Source organism: Apodemus sylvaticus, chromosome 16 (assembly GCF_947179515.1).
Source record: "Apodemus sylvaticus chromosome 16, mApoSyl1.1, whole genome shotgun sequence".
NCBI classification, from domain to species: domain Eukaryota; kingdom Metazoa; phylum Chordata; class Mammalia; order Rodentia; family Muridae; genus Apodemus; species Apodemus sylvaticus.
In genome coordinates, this window is record NC_067487.1 from 88,378,991 (window position 1) to 88,393,738 (window position 14,748).

Sequence of the window (14,748 nt, forward strand, 5' to 3'; positions counted from 1 at the left end):
TTTTCTTGAGTGGCTAGTATGACCAATTTAAGAGCCATTTTCTGTCATATGATGAAGGATGTTAGCATTCTGTCCAAACTCCACCCCATCGTTACCTGGCAATAGCCAGGTAGGCCTGACCCACTATAAAAGAGCCTGGTTGCCCCCTCTTTGCTCTCTTGCCCTCTTGGTCTCTTGCTCCTCCCTTGCTCTTTTCCTGCTTCCCTTTTTCCCTTCTCTCATTGCCTTCCCCCCTCTCTCTCCACGTGCCATGGTTGGCCTCTACATCTCTACTCTACTTCTCTAGTGTCTCTTTCTCTGCCTCTACCACCCTCTTAACTCCCCTCCCCATGCCCTTAATAAACTCTATTCTATACTATACCAACATGTGACTGGTCCTCAGGGGGAAGGGATGCCTTGGCATGGGCCCGCTGAGGCACCCCATTCTCCCATACCTCACCACATCACCATAGAACATATCCCCTCCTCTCTGTATCTTTCTACAAACACTCCAAAGGGAATATTTTAGTAGATTGTGTAACTAATTAGTGGTAACAAGTAAGTGACTATTAATTTGATTTATTGATGTTTTATGCAAAGTGAATGTTAAGTGTTGTTATTCAGGAGGGCATGGATTCATTCTCTATAGACCTCACTCAGCCAGTTGAAAGGTTGAAATGTGTTTAAATATGAGGCTTAACCTGTAGGGAGGAAGTTCTCTGGACAGATTGTACTGATAAAGCATCCTGAAAATAATGCATTTGACAAAATTTACTTGGCATTAATCTTTTGTCTTCCGTTAATTGGACATTTGAATTTTCAAATTTCCCATTTCCCTTGATAAATATCAACGAAGAGTACATTATTATATAAAATTGACTTAATTTTTTCTACCCACCACGAGGTAGTGCTGTTGGAGGAAGCAATCTGAGAATGATGACTGGGAAAATGGGTGTGTTTTAATGAATAAAGACAGTTACATGTCTATATAATTATTTTCTTTTTAGTTTATGATATGCTTTCAGGTATGATGTGACTTTATACACCAACTCTGTGTTTTCAGCGTTCATAAACTGTAACCCTTAAAGTTCACTTTACTGTCAAGAATTTTGTCCTGAGGAAGTAGATATTTTGCATAGAACAATTTAACGTATTTTAGTTTATCTCAGCATTGCTGGTAATACTGAGAATTAGGAACATTGCACAAGTATCTAGTACATAGTGTCATAAGTATATAGTAAAACCTTTTCTTTTTATGTCTCTAAATTTTGAAAAAACACAGTGAATGTATACTATTTTAATAATCTGTTTAAAACAAGTTGTTTGCAATTTGGACAGCACATACCATTGTTGTCACCTATAGTTTTACATCAAAGACAAAATAATCAAAACAGTGGAGCCTAATTATTTTAGGGTTAAAACCTGAGACTGCACTTGTAAATCTGTCGGGGGTTTTAAGTAAATTGTGTGGCAGGAGCTGTAACTGTTGTTTACTGTCTTGCCTTTTCTTGGTTGTGGCTGAGTCCAGAAGCTGGAGCAGCCGTTCTGCCACGCAGGAAGAGGGACACTGGCTGCAATAGTCAGTGCAATACAGACTGTGGTGAGTACATTTTACTTTTTTGGTGCCCAATTTTATCATGAATTTTTTAAGATTAAGTAAAAATTGTTTTAATCTTTGATTATTTATAGTCTGTATTATTTACTTTTCTGTTGCTGTAATAAAATACCATGACCAAGGGAATTTATGGAAGAGATTATTTTGGCTTGTGCCTCCAGAGGGATGAGACCATCATGGAAGGGAGCTGGGAGATCACATGTTAAGCCCCAAACATGAACAGAGAAAGTGAACTGGAATTGAGGCTAGTCTACATGCAAGTCTCAGAGCCTGCCCCTGGTAAGGTATAGCTGTAAAGTCACCACCAGGGTTCTGATATTTGAGCCTATGGGAGACATTCTCATTCAAACCACTACATTCCACTCCCAGGCTCCAAAGGCTAAGAGGCCGTTATTATAATGCAAAGTGTATTTAATCCTACTTCAGAAGCCCCCATAATCTTCCACCGTCTCAATAAGACCCTGTGAATTCTAAATGTGTATTAACTTCAGCATGCAGTGGCACAGATATACATTACTATATTCCTAAAAGGAGGACTGCGGGCACAGTCAGAAAATGCTGGACCCAGCAAGACTGGTAAGGCTGCATGTAAACACCTAATCCCCAGCAAGACTGGTAAGGCTGCATGTAAACACCTAATCCCCAGCCCAGCAGCTCCCAGCTGTGGGTCATGACCCACATATAAGGGAGGGGGGTGCCTTAGACCATATGAAAACAGATGTTTGCATTACGATTTATGACAGCAAAATTACAGTTATGAGGTAGCAATGAAAATAATTATGTAATTGGGGGTCACTACAACACAAGGAACTGTATTAAAGGGGTTCAGCATGCTCTTCCCCCTTCTGCTGCCTCAAGAAGAACCAAGAAGAAAGAAACACCTCTGCCAGGGCTGGCTCCAGACAGAAGACATATCCACTGTGATGGTTTGAATAAGAATGGGCCTCATAGGCTCATGGGTTTGAATGCTTGTCCCATAGGGAGTGGTGCTATTAGGAGGTGTGGTGTTATTGGAGCATGTGTGGCCAAATTGGACGGAAGTGCGTCACTATGAAAGTGGGCTTTGAGGTCTTAATTTATGTTCAGGCTACACCCAGTATGGACACTGTCTCCTGCTGCTGCTTACACATCAAGATCTAGAACTCTCAGCAACTTCTCTAGCCCCATGTCTGCCTGGATGCTGCCATGCTTCCCACCATGATAATAATGAACTAAACCTCTGAAACTGTAAGTCAGCCCAATGCAATGTTTTCCTTATAAAAGTTTCCTTGGTCATGGTGACTATTTACAACAATAAAACTCTAAGATACCTACTCACCCACTTTTTTGCTCAGTGAGACTGTTCCATCAGTTTCTCTCCACCTCCCAGATATTTATTTATTTTTTTCCCTTTGATTCCAAATAACCTCTTTCTGAGCTTTCATTTACCCAATCTAAATTCTTTTCCTTGCTGATCATTTTAGCACTTGTCTTTGTTTATTGGGTACTACTCCCCAATTTTTTTCTTAATTTTGAGTCTTCTTAGGGTCACTTTTGTGTATGTTTGTCCCCACAGTAAATTGTTCTCAATATGTATGTCAGTATTATTTTTTTTGACCTGTGCAGCTGTCCGAAGCACGTTTAGCATTTAAGATCTCTGTTAATACATCACTGCTCAATTGCCTGTCTGTCTTACTGGTTTAGATGATTTCATTGTTTCTCTGGGCTGTGACTCTTAATGTATGTGATTATTAGCACTCTTTAGTCCTTAGTGTAGGTCCTTGTTATAGAGACAAAAGCTAGAGCTACATTTTCATTAGTATAGTATTGTACTGTTGTCTCTGTGATGACTAAAACTAACTATTAGGGACAGGTTTGTTGAGTTAAAACTAAGTACTAATCAATCAAAATATTTGCTTTGCTTAATGAGGTTAGATCATATTGTTTATAATTACAAGTTTTGCTGGTAAAGTGTTACTTCAGAGTCTATCGTAGTACAGGTTTTAGAGTTAGTCTCTAGAAAATGCAAAATTTTCTTCAATGTACCTTGGCAAATTTAATTTCTAGACTTCGGTCACATATACTCTGAGAAACAAAAAATTGTTTAAAAATATCATTGCTCTTTATAATCACTAGTTAAGAAACTCCTTAATTCTCTGTAGCACCTTATTCATGTGGGAGGAAATGAATGATCAAACAATTGCAGTAATTACTATTTATTTCTTATTATTTGGTCTTATTATTTCGTATGTTTGTTTCCCTCTGGTGTTGGATTTAGAAAATTGTGGTTCTTTTATTATTAGTTTTTTATTAGTATTTATTATTGGTCTTTTTATTAGTCTTTACTAGTATTTATTAATGGTCTTTTATTAGTAGGGAGGGGCTGACCGCACAAAGATCCTTGGCTTTTGTGTTTTTTTGCCCTCTGGATCTTTTGTCTGGCCTATAGCCTTCAGCATGTGTGTTGATATTAGGCAGCCTGCAGTGTAAGCATTTGGGAGAGCTGGTTTGTCTGTCCTGTGCCCTGTTTAGAAGTGTGGTGGGGGGATATTGGAAATTCGAAAGCTGCAGGGGAAGTTTAGCTTGCGGCTGAAATGCCTAGATCAGTCTGCTGTGTCTGTGAAGAAAGTTTTGGAAAGATAGCTGTTGTTCAATTGCTGATCTTCAGCTGTGAATGTTGCTTTTCAGGCAGCACTGATTTTGGGTCCTTGAATTTTTCTCAGGCTCAGGGAACCCCAACTGTGCTGTGACATTGGCGCCACCTTGTGGCCAAGCTCAGGGCTGCATTGTTACCTCTGGTTGTTTAGGATATAGGGGGCTGGATTTTCCTCTCAATTTAGTTCAGTTCTAAGCTGGATATAAGGTGCACAAATTTGTTGCTAAAATTTCCAACCCATAGAGCCCATATAAATGACACATAATCCAAATATTTTAATTATAAGTCATATGTCTTCATTGGCAAAATACTTACTTCCCAATCACTAAGATTTGTGCTTTCTCCCATCCACGTGGTCCATAGTGGCTTCCTCCTCTCCTCTTCCTTCTCTCTTTTTCTTCCTCTACCTGCCCCCCCCCTTTTGTGCCTCCAGTCCCACCTTTCCCCTCCACTACCCAATCATAGACTCTAACCTTTGATTGACCAATTAAAATAGAGAGAAGGTTCACATGGCATCACCTAAGTACATGATGGTCTGCTTGTGTGGTCTGACTCTTTAATACAAATCCAAATAGTGTTAGTTATTTAAATGTGTGTTTTACTATATTTCTTACACAGCTGTTTTCCAAATATGCCTTTGTCTAGTCTGCTGTAGCAGCATAGACATGTTTTGTTAACAGTGTATTTTCTTGCCAGTAATACATGCATATTTGTTTGTCGGATATGCTACTATTGATATTTAGAGTCATAATGGTTCAACACTAAAGCTAACTGTCAGAATTTTGTTTTGGTTTTGAGTCAGGGTTTTCTGTATAGCCCTGACTGTCCTGGAACTCACTTTGTAGACCAGGTTACCCTCGAACTCACAGAGATCTGCCTGCCCTCAGTCTCTGAGTGCTGTGGTTTAAGTCTTGCACCTGGCTTGATTTTTTTTTAAATACATCATTTTGTTGACTTCTGGGTGTTTGGTGATACCTAGTAAATTTGCACTTTAAATATATTTAAGTGGATCTTCACTTCCTGCTCAATCCTTTATCTTAACAGGCAAGCTTCCTCTGATTTGGAACAAAATAAAAACAGGCTGGTCTTCCCTTGTACCTGACACAGGTAGGTACTAAAATTGTTTTCTTCAAAACAGTTCTATTTGATGCTTTCATTCTGATGTTCTTACTGGTATTCTAATGATTCCAAACTTCTTAATATAAAAATCCTCTAGGAATGTTAGGTTATATAAGTTACAGTAACTATAACTGAAAACTTTGCTACTATGTTTCCCATTAAACTTAACTGTGGCTACCTCAAAATGTCAGGTCATTTCAGTGCTGTGTGCACTGGGATTCCAAGCTTTCCTTCTTCATGGGGACTTTATAAACAGCTGAATTTATGAGCTGTGTAAACGTGACATTTTATATTCCGTTCCTAATCTCCTGTGAGAATGATGCTGATTGGTAACGGTAATTGAGATTTTCTAGAAGGCTGTTTCAATAATGCACTCTTAAAAATTAACATTGAAATAGAACTGTTGTAACTATGTGGTAAACTTAGGGAGATTGTTTTAACATCTATGTAGATTGTCTCATTTCTGTGTGTGGCTCACACTTGTCATCCAAATCCAACAGGAAGCTGTTTTGTGATAGTTGTTACTTAAACTAGATTCTAGTTCAGTTATTTTGACAAAGGTTTTGGTCTCTTTTTTTTTTTTTTGTGGGCAAAAAGTAAGGTTCAAGATTATATGATAGTAATCTTTATAACTGTGGAAAGGGAGGCATAAAGAGGGAGATGCTAATGGGGTTTTAGAAAGTTGCAGGGTCTTTCTATGTGAATGTTTGTTGCTCTTATGTTATTTGTTTGTATATCTAAATAGGCTTTTAGTCAGTAGTTTGGAATATTTCATAATAATGCCATCTGTTATTTGTCTCTTGGTTTTTTTAAACCAAAGGTCACTTGATCTTGAAAGCTTTAGAATACTATTATGAGTTAGGTCAATGAATGGGAGTAAATTTTTAAATTTATATGTTGTAAGAAACCATGTGATAGGCATTTCATTTAAATCTTCTGTACCCCTTAAATATTTAACATTTTTTAGGTTGTTTACCTTCTGTTTCATAGTACTTTGAAGAGTAGAATTGTGATTGTTGTTTGCCTTACATGTTCAAGGCCCTGAGTTTGATACCTTGTTCTACAAAAGAAAGATTGTGATTAGTGAAATTTACATAGAGGATGGCAAGAGTTTGATTTAGTGTAACCTGGATCTGAGTCCTTGCTCTGCCACTTTCTGCGACAGGAGCATGCATGGGTGTTTGCCTTTCTTGCCTATTTCCTCTCTGCAAGAGGAACGACAGGAATCAGTGATGCCCAGCATACATCTGCTTAAAAGCAGCAAGGAGAAAGGTTCAGTGCCTTGCACCTAGTGGGACTAGACAATCCCCTCACAGTTAGTACGTGAAGTGGCTCAGTTGTTCCGGAGTAAGTTTTTTATTTTGTTTTGTTTTGTTGTTTAAAGCTGATACGCAAGCATATTCTTTGAAATCAGAACTTGGTATAAGCTTAGAAAGTTCTTAGAGTTTAGATTCTTAGATTTAGGACCTGTACTATTATATTTTGGAACACAATGAGGGGTATTTGTAATAAAATTATTATAAAGTAATATTATCCTAATAGTTGGATTATAATAATCCTTATAAACAATCTCTGGTTTTTCTAAGTCAGTAATTGTCCTTACGAGATAATATTAACTTTCAGCTCCATAAATGCAATAAACGTGCTGCAGAACTAGTAACATCTAATGGTGAAAGAAAAATTACCTTTGTATGTAGATTTTTGTTTTTTTCTGTGGACTTTTTGAAATATGTCTAATTAGAAGAGTAGTATGATAGCCTAAAAAGTTGGAAATCAAGCAGACTGGAGTTAAATTGTAATTTGGGCTTTCATCACCTGTGGGACTTAAATTACTAGTCTATAAAAGGTGGGGGTGGTAGTAATGTTTTCCATAGTGCTGTGAGAATTAATCTATCCCCCTGTAAACCTCTTTTTTTTAATACTTATAAGGAACACTGGGAGGCAGTAGCCATTGTTATTGTTGTTTCATTAAATAAAGTTTGTAGAGTTGTGCAGAATGGAGCTTATTAAAGCTAAGTATGTGAAACTACACATACCAAAATTGTTACAAATAATCAAATTTATCTTGTAAAATTAAATTTTAAAAGAAAACAATTAGAAAATAGAATAAGAAAGAATACCATGGTGTTGTTAGAAGTGATTTAAAATTCTATCAGATAACTAGAGAAACTGAAATTCATCTATTAAGGTGGTATACAGTCCATAGTATATTCTATATTATGTTATGATACCATTCTTCTTGAATGTGATTTCTAAAATTAACTAATCTGTTTTAAATGATAAGTATTAGTTTGGGTTTGAATGTTCTTTTTTCCTTTTAGGCAAATTGAACTGGCCCAGACAGCAGAGCTCTGTAAGACATGTTGATATTGATGGCTTCTTTGTCTCAGGGGCTATAAGAAATATAACAGATCTCAAAGGTCTGTATTCTTGTTTGTTTTAAGAAAGTTGATACATATCAATGTGTGTGTGTGTGTGTGTGTGTGTGTGTGTGTCTGAATTGATAACAATGTATTCTTTGGAATGTATTTTGATTTTTCTTAGTTAAATCTATTCCTTTGTTCAAATTGGCTGGAGCCTATATTCACAAGTGTAGGAAAATTAGAAAACTACTGCTTGGTGTAAGCTGAAATATACAGAGAAGAGTATCTTAAATTGAGGACTGTATTATCTCAAATAGATGAGGATATTTTCTGGATATTTTTCATATCTTTTTATTGTTTGTTAAGGGGAAATTTCTATTATCCTGTGTCTTCAGACTTTCTGTTCTTCTGTTGAAGTAACTCTCCTCCATGAATGTAGGTAAACATACTAACCTTTGGGTTTTGATAATTTTATATTCTAGAGGTCAGTCATCTGGGCAGTCTTGCTTTTTTTTTTTTAAATGAAATTTTAGGTTTATGTGTGTACTACTTACTAGTATTGAAACATTTATTTAGGATTTTTCCTTAGTTCTTTCTTGACAAGATAGCTACACTAGTGTTTTCTTTTTAAAGTCAGTTTTTCTCTTATGTGAAAATCCTAGAAAATTCTAGATTCCCAACAAGGCTTTATTTTTGTCCTAGGTAGTTGTAACTTAGCTCTGAAAAGTATTATTTTGAATTTGAAAGAATTAGTTTTAACCTTGGGACAACTTACCTTCTAGTAAATTGTTCTTTTTTCTAGTTTATATGAAGAGGCAAGAAGACTTTCTGTGTTATGTGTTTCTTTGTTCTGAGTCTCCTGCCCTCTAAGCCTGTGGTGTTTTACTTACACATCAATTTTACAACATTATTGTTGTCTTATCATTTTATACATGAAAGGAAATGATACATTAAAGTAATGTTCTTAACCAAAGCAAAATCTGGGGGTCTGAAATTCACATTTGGTTATATGTTAAACATCAGATTTTCATTGCTGTGCATGAATCTCCAGTTTGTTTCTATTGCTATCAAATTAAAAAAAATAAAATGGGAGGATAAACGTATTTATATCTGAATTGTAAAAGTCTGTTTATAGTTTTTGTTTTGTTGTCTACTCCTACAATTTGAGCCTGGGATCTGAGTTGTCTGCTTTTCATTGTAAGAAATGAAAAGCCATGGAAAACTGACTCTGCTGATTTTAGATTGAGTCGGTTTATCAGAAACATTGCTGGAGCCATGCGTGGTGCATGCTTTTAATCCTATCAGGTGAACATCAGTGAGTTCCTGGCCAGCGTTGTCTACATAGAGAATTTCAGAAGACCCTGTCTTAAAAAAAATTAGGTGATGTTATATGGTGATGCTTTTTAAGATTCAATGCATAAGTGATTAAAGAACAAATATTATATAATTAAAATTGCATGAAAAAATTCTATTACATGACCTTAACATCCTTTTGTACTTAGAGAAACAATTCAATTTTTTTTTTCTCACAGGAAAAACAGTGGCTCTGTCAGCAACCATGGCACAGGAAGGTCACCTTTTCATCCTGGTGCTAACATCCAGCTGGAGTGGCAGTATTACCAAAATAAAATCCTGAAAGGAGAAGCAGGTACACATGAGTGTTTAAAAGCCATAGTAACCTCTGGATGTTGCTGGTGGTGTTGGTATCTTAGAAGTACAAGTAGAATTAGAATAATTAAGAATTTGAATTTGAAGGTTTTAAGGATGCTAGTGACTGTAGAGAGAATATCTTGTGTATTGTACTAAAAGAAAACTATGGCCTATAGGAAAGTGTAGAATACAAGATGAGACATTCAGAAGGCAGAAAGAATTCTGGGATAGAGCCAGGGATGAGATATTTGCCTGGGAAAATGTGACGAGACTGACACATGGTACCTGAGCCCAGGTAAGTAGTCATGTGTCAGAAAGTAGATTTGAGTAAGTGGGTTATAATGCACTATGGCCTAGTCAGAGAAGACTAGCTATAAGGCCAACATATTTGTAAGTATACATATTTTGAGTCTGAGTTTTATTTCTGGGAGCATGGGGCTGGGAAGAAGACCTATGTGCAAACTTCTACAAGTGACAACTTGAATCACAACAAAATCTAAATCTGAGCAGATGACCAGTGCATAGTTATGTTTTCTGGAATTGGATGATGGTGTTTTCCTGAAACCCAATCTACTGTGTATAAATTTAGATTGGGATTGTAAAGCATGGTGTGAATTGTTTTCGTATTAACTAAATAAGTTATTAGCCATTTGGCTTATGTCACAGTGAAGACACTGAAGTTTGTGTTCTTCAGTATTTTTAAGAATTTAAAGGTAGACACGGTGGTACCTAATCCCAGCCTTTGGGAGATAGCACCAGGAGAACAGCATTTTCAAGGGAAGGCTACAGACTAGGGAAACCCTGATTTAAGAAAGGACACAACCTCTTTTGGAACCAGAATCTAAATGCCTCATTTGAGTGAACTTGTTTTTTAGAAGAAATATTTTCATAGCTGTCTTAGAAAACTAGTCTCTTTACATTCATAAGACCTTTATGTGTTTTTATTACCTTGCATTATAATTTGAAAGAAATTGGGAATCCTTTCTCATTGGTTTCCTTGTGGAATAAATTGTTAAAACCACAAATCTTTAAAAAAAAATCATTCTTTTAGAGAAGCATTTACCAGAAGACAGATATATAGCACAGTAGAAAGGATCTAGAGTTGGGTTTTATCCAAGTTACTTTGGTTCCCTGTTTTGTCAGATATAAAACACTGGGATTATTTTATAAAAGACCCAGATGAGGCAAAACAGAGTCTGGGTATCTGGATTTCTTTTCTGGAATTAGTCTTTCTTGATTGTAATCATCTCCTTACACAGTGTATTGGGAAGCATAATTGTAGGCACACATTTATACTTTATTATATATATAAAATGAGTTTTTCAAGTTTTCTAAGGCTTTTATTAGCTGTTATCTGTTTTCAGAATATTTTGAGATTTAGTGATTTTTGTCAGTAGATCATGGGGTAACTTTCTGAACTTGTTTAGGCCTTGCTTCATTGTTTATGGTTAGTTTCTTAAGCATACCTTTGTACAAGGTGGCAATGGGGTCTCCCTTTCTGGTCTTCTCTAGCTACCAATACTGCTTCCCCTGCTCCTCCTTCAGAGGAACCATGTGGACTGTTTCCTGTGGCTGCCACTTCTGCTATCCACTGGTCTTGTACAAGCATGTTTAAGTTTAGCGGTGGTAGGGGAGTTGTAGGTGGAGCTGAGTGTCGTTTATCACTCCTATCCTACCATAGCCAAGAGCATCCTTTCAGAGGTGCAGGCAAGGGAGAAGGTGAGGGATAAAACCTATGTCTCTCTGGTCTCCAGCCCTCACACCTCGCTTGAGGTTTCTCTTTGTCCTGGAGGGATGGATAGCTAGTTCCTTCAAGCTGGGAATAACACAGTGTCTTGTGGGCAGAGGTGCTAGTCTGCTCATGGAAGGACCTGATCCTCATGTTTCTTGTGCCCCAACCCATCTCTGTGTTTCATCCTGGGGCACTGGAGAATTGTGGGAACCTTAGCTTCCTAGGCTTGGTGTCCATCTAGATGGGATATGCAGATCTCTGGCAGTAGGCACTTTCTCCACTCTCTATATTCCCTCAAAGCATGATGACAATATGGTACATGTTGGGTAGGGGAAAGGCAACCCACCCCCACCCCTGCCTCCTTCTGTCTTGTATTTTGCTATGTTTTTTTATTTATTTATTTAATTTTATTTTATTTTTTTAAAAGATTTATTTATTTATTATATGTAAGTACACTGTAGCTATCCTCAGATGCTCCAGAAGAGGGTGTCAGATCTCATTACAGATGGTTGTGAGCCATTATGTGGTTCCTGGGATTTGAACTCAGGACATTCAGAAGAACAGTCAGTGCTCTTAACCTTTGAGCCATCTCTCCAGTCCAGTATGTTGCTATGTTGGCCAGATTTTTGCCCATCTGCATCATAATTTCCTCCACCCCAGATCTACCAGATGTCAGATCTGGACTTTTTTTTTCCTTTATTTAAATGAGGTTTAAGTTGGCCATTTTCCTTAACTTTTCTTTTCCTAAGAGGATTGTCAGCTAGTTGCCTGGTTGTTGTGTATATCACTCTTGGTCTCTAGTATTAGGGCAATGGTGAAGTTGGTATTCTGTTCTCCATGTCACCTTGATTCCTAGTTGACAAGTTGTCCTTTTTATTAAAACCAAAATTTGTTTTTAGTACAGTACTCATGATACAACAGTGAATAAGATGGACCAATTTTTTTTTTTTAGAAAAGTGGACCGATTTTTAATATTTAATGATTATTTATTAACAATTAGAAAATACAACCATTAACCTTTATTTTGTTCCTTCTTTTTTAATAATAAAAACCATAATGAGTTCAAGCAGTTTACTGGCTGTTTTCTTGTTTTTTTAAAATTCCTTATTAAATTATGGGGGTGTTGACCAGGTATCCCTGTCTTACTCAACAGAATAAATTGTATTAATAAGTGTTAAAGTAAGATGGGCCAGCTTTAATTTTTAAAGTCATTACTTTCTTATTACAATAAAAAGTGGTAAAAAAATAGATCTTTTCATCTCTCTCTCTCACTATGTCTCTCTGTCTCTGTCTCTCTCTCTCTCTCCCTTTTGGATGATTGTGTGCTTTTTAAAAATATTTTTAATATCTGAAGAAAAATAAAATATTCGGCTAGGTTTGTTTTGTTTCATTTCACTTTTTCTTTTGATTTTGCCTTAATAAACATAAGGAGGCTGACCTCTCTCTCCAGCCTTCCTTGTTTTCGAGGGGAAGGCTTCTTATGCTCTTCTATATCTCTGTCTGTCTCTGTTTATATGTCTATCTGTCTGTCTATCATCTATGTTTTAGCATTTTTATTATATAGCCTTGGATCTCTTAGTTAATTTTATTTAATCCTCCTGTGAGGGTTGTGCTATAGATCACCAACAAGCACACACAATTTTAAATTTTAATTATTATAATAAAAGGAGATTGACAAGTATCTTTTGTTGGTGGTGGTGGTGAAGATGATGGTGGCAGATGTTGCTGCAGTGGCAGCTCTTTTTTTCTTTTTTCTTTCTATGAAAAGATAAAAAGAAAATATTCAGCTATTTCTATAGTTCCTCCAGCTTTCCTGTCTTGTTTGTTTATATTTAATCCTCCAGTGATGGTAGTCCTGTGTGCATGTGCGAACACACACACACACACACACACACATTCACTATACAACACAACACCCAGGGATGGGGGACAGTCATGGAGAAGGAAGAACTCATTAGGAAGCATTGGCTTAGACATGTGAGAAAGGTGATAGTGAACTAGAGATTTTTAATGTCAAACTATTATGTTCCTTAAAACTTACAATAACTGTTTTAACAAAGAAATATTGAGTTTTTTCTTCATCTGTTTCTTTTCACTCCAGAGATCATGCTGACCCAGAAAGTGGAGATCTGATTGCTGAGATTAAAGGCTTGATCCACCATGATTATCTGTAATAAAGTGAGGTGTTAGAGCCTGTGGCCTAGTGACGTGAACATCGGGCCTGGGTGAGTATGGACTCAGAGATGACCAACTCTGTGTGTGTGCTACACTCAGTTCTCTCCTTTCAGCCAGGGATGAGTCTTAGGCTCACAGATTTGTGAATGTGAGCTTGCTTTGTTGCATCCAACATAACATGTTTTCTGGTTTGCTTTTTTCCTGCATGCTGGTTTCCTTGGTGTGGTTTCGCTTTCTATCTGTGCTGGATTCCTAACCTGCACTGGGGAATCAGAAGCAAGGTCAGAGTCAAAGTCTTTTTGATAAAGAACCAGGAATACATACCAGCACATCTGGGCTGACTGTCCTTCTTCCCAAGGGATAGATCAATCTCAGAGAAGATGGTCCTTCCTCTTGATCTACAGGTCGTACCCTAAATATGGTACAGCCCATTTTCCTTCTTGCACTGTACACTTCTCAACACCTATACCTGCCACACACACCTAACTACATCTCCCTGTATGTGTGAGGGGGGTTGCCATGTCTGTTGGTCTGCAAACTATTTGAGAAAGCTTGGTGGCCACAGAGGCTATGAGAAGGGTGTCAGTTGGCCTGGGAATGGAAGAGCAGCCAGTGCTCTTAAATTCTGACCTATGTCTTTCCAATGGACAGTTTTCAGCATGAAATCAGTCATAATTTTAGTGTGAATGTTTTACAACTCATTGTCCTTTAATATATGTAAGACTAACTAGTATTGATGATGGTTCACTTTTCTTAACCTTGATAGTCAAACTAGGACAGACTTGCACACTACCTAGCTATTGGGGAGATAATTGATGTGCAGAAAAGGAACTTGTCTAGTCAGTAAAGTGTTGCTGTGTTTTTTGGGGGGAGGTTAATAATAGAAATTGTATTTTGTCTATATATTTTATTACAAGTTCTTGTTTTGATTCTCATTTTATTTCAAGGGTACTCTCTAGATCAGTAGAGCCTCCTTACAAGTCACCACATGTAAATTGGATTTACATCCCTATCATCTAGAGGATAGCAAGCACAGAGAACAGCAAAGACAAAAAAGAAAGGACAAAGAACTCAGAGGGTGACACACTAATCACTTTGGGTCATTTTTTTCCTGTTTTACCTTGACTCTGACTTCTAACAAAAAGAGAACATCAAGAAGAAGAAAATGAAGGAAACAATCATCTTTGGAGCCCTGGTGTTGTCGTCGAGTCAAATTTTTAAAAGACAGAGAGGAGTTGTGAAAATCAGCTTGCTTAGTGGAAGTCTGCAGTGTTATATAATCAGTACCATTGTGCTTTATCTTACAGAAAGTTAAACATGGCCTGTGGTCACACAGTTACTGAAGAATTGAAGTGTAGCCTACAATTCTTATTCTCTCTCTCTCTCTCTCTCTCTCTCTCTCTCTCTCTCTCTCTCTTGAATAAAATTTGAAATTAAACTACATGTACAATGAAAAAAGTATGGTGCTGTGTGTCTTTAA

The 14,748-nt window shown here is 37.0% G+C and overlaps 1 long non-coding RNA gene across 7 annotated transcripts in view; it reads left to right on the plus strand.

Moving 5' to 3' along the window:
* LOC127666766 (uncharacterized) overlaps nt 1-14,339 on the plus strand; it is a 102,623-nt gene extending 88,284 nt beyond the window's left edge. For 3 of the 7 annotated variants that reach the window (XR_007973699.1, XR_007973702.1, XR_007973697.1), the window contains 6 exons: nt 5,274-5,336; nt 7,670-7,768; nt 9,244-9,359; nt 13,195-13,318; nt 13,543-13,672; nt 14,216-14,339. This is a non-coding gene — a long non-coding RNA (uncharacterized LOC127666766). Of the gene's footprint in view, nt 1-2,728; nt 2,822-5,273; nt 5,337-6,513; nt 6,696-7,669; nt 7,769-9,243; nt 9,360-13,194; nt 13,319-13,542; nt 13,673-14,215 lie in introns of those variants that run through there. The other 4 variants (XR_007973701.1, XR_007973698.1, XR_007973700.1 and 1 more) reach the window with 4 other exon arrangements.
* The last annotated feature ends 409 nt before the right edge of the window (nt 14,340-14,748 follow it).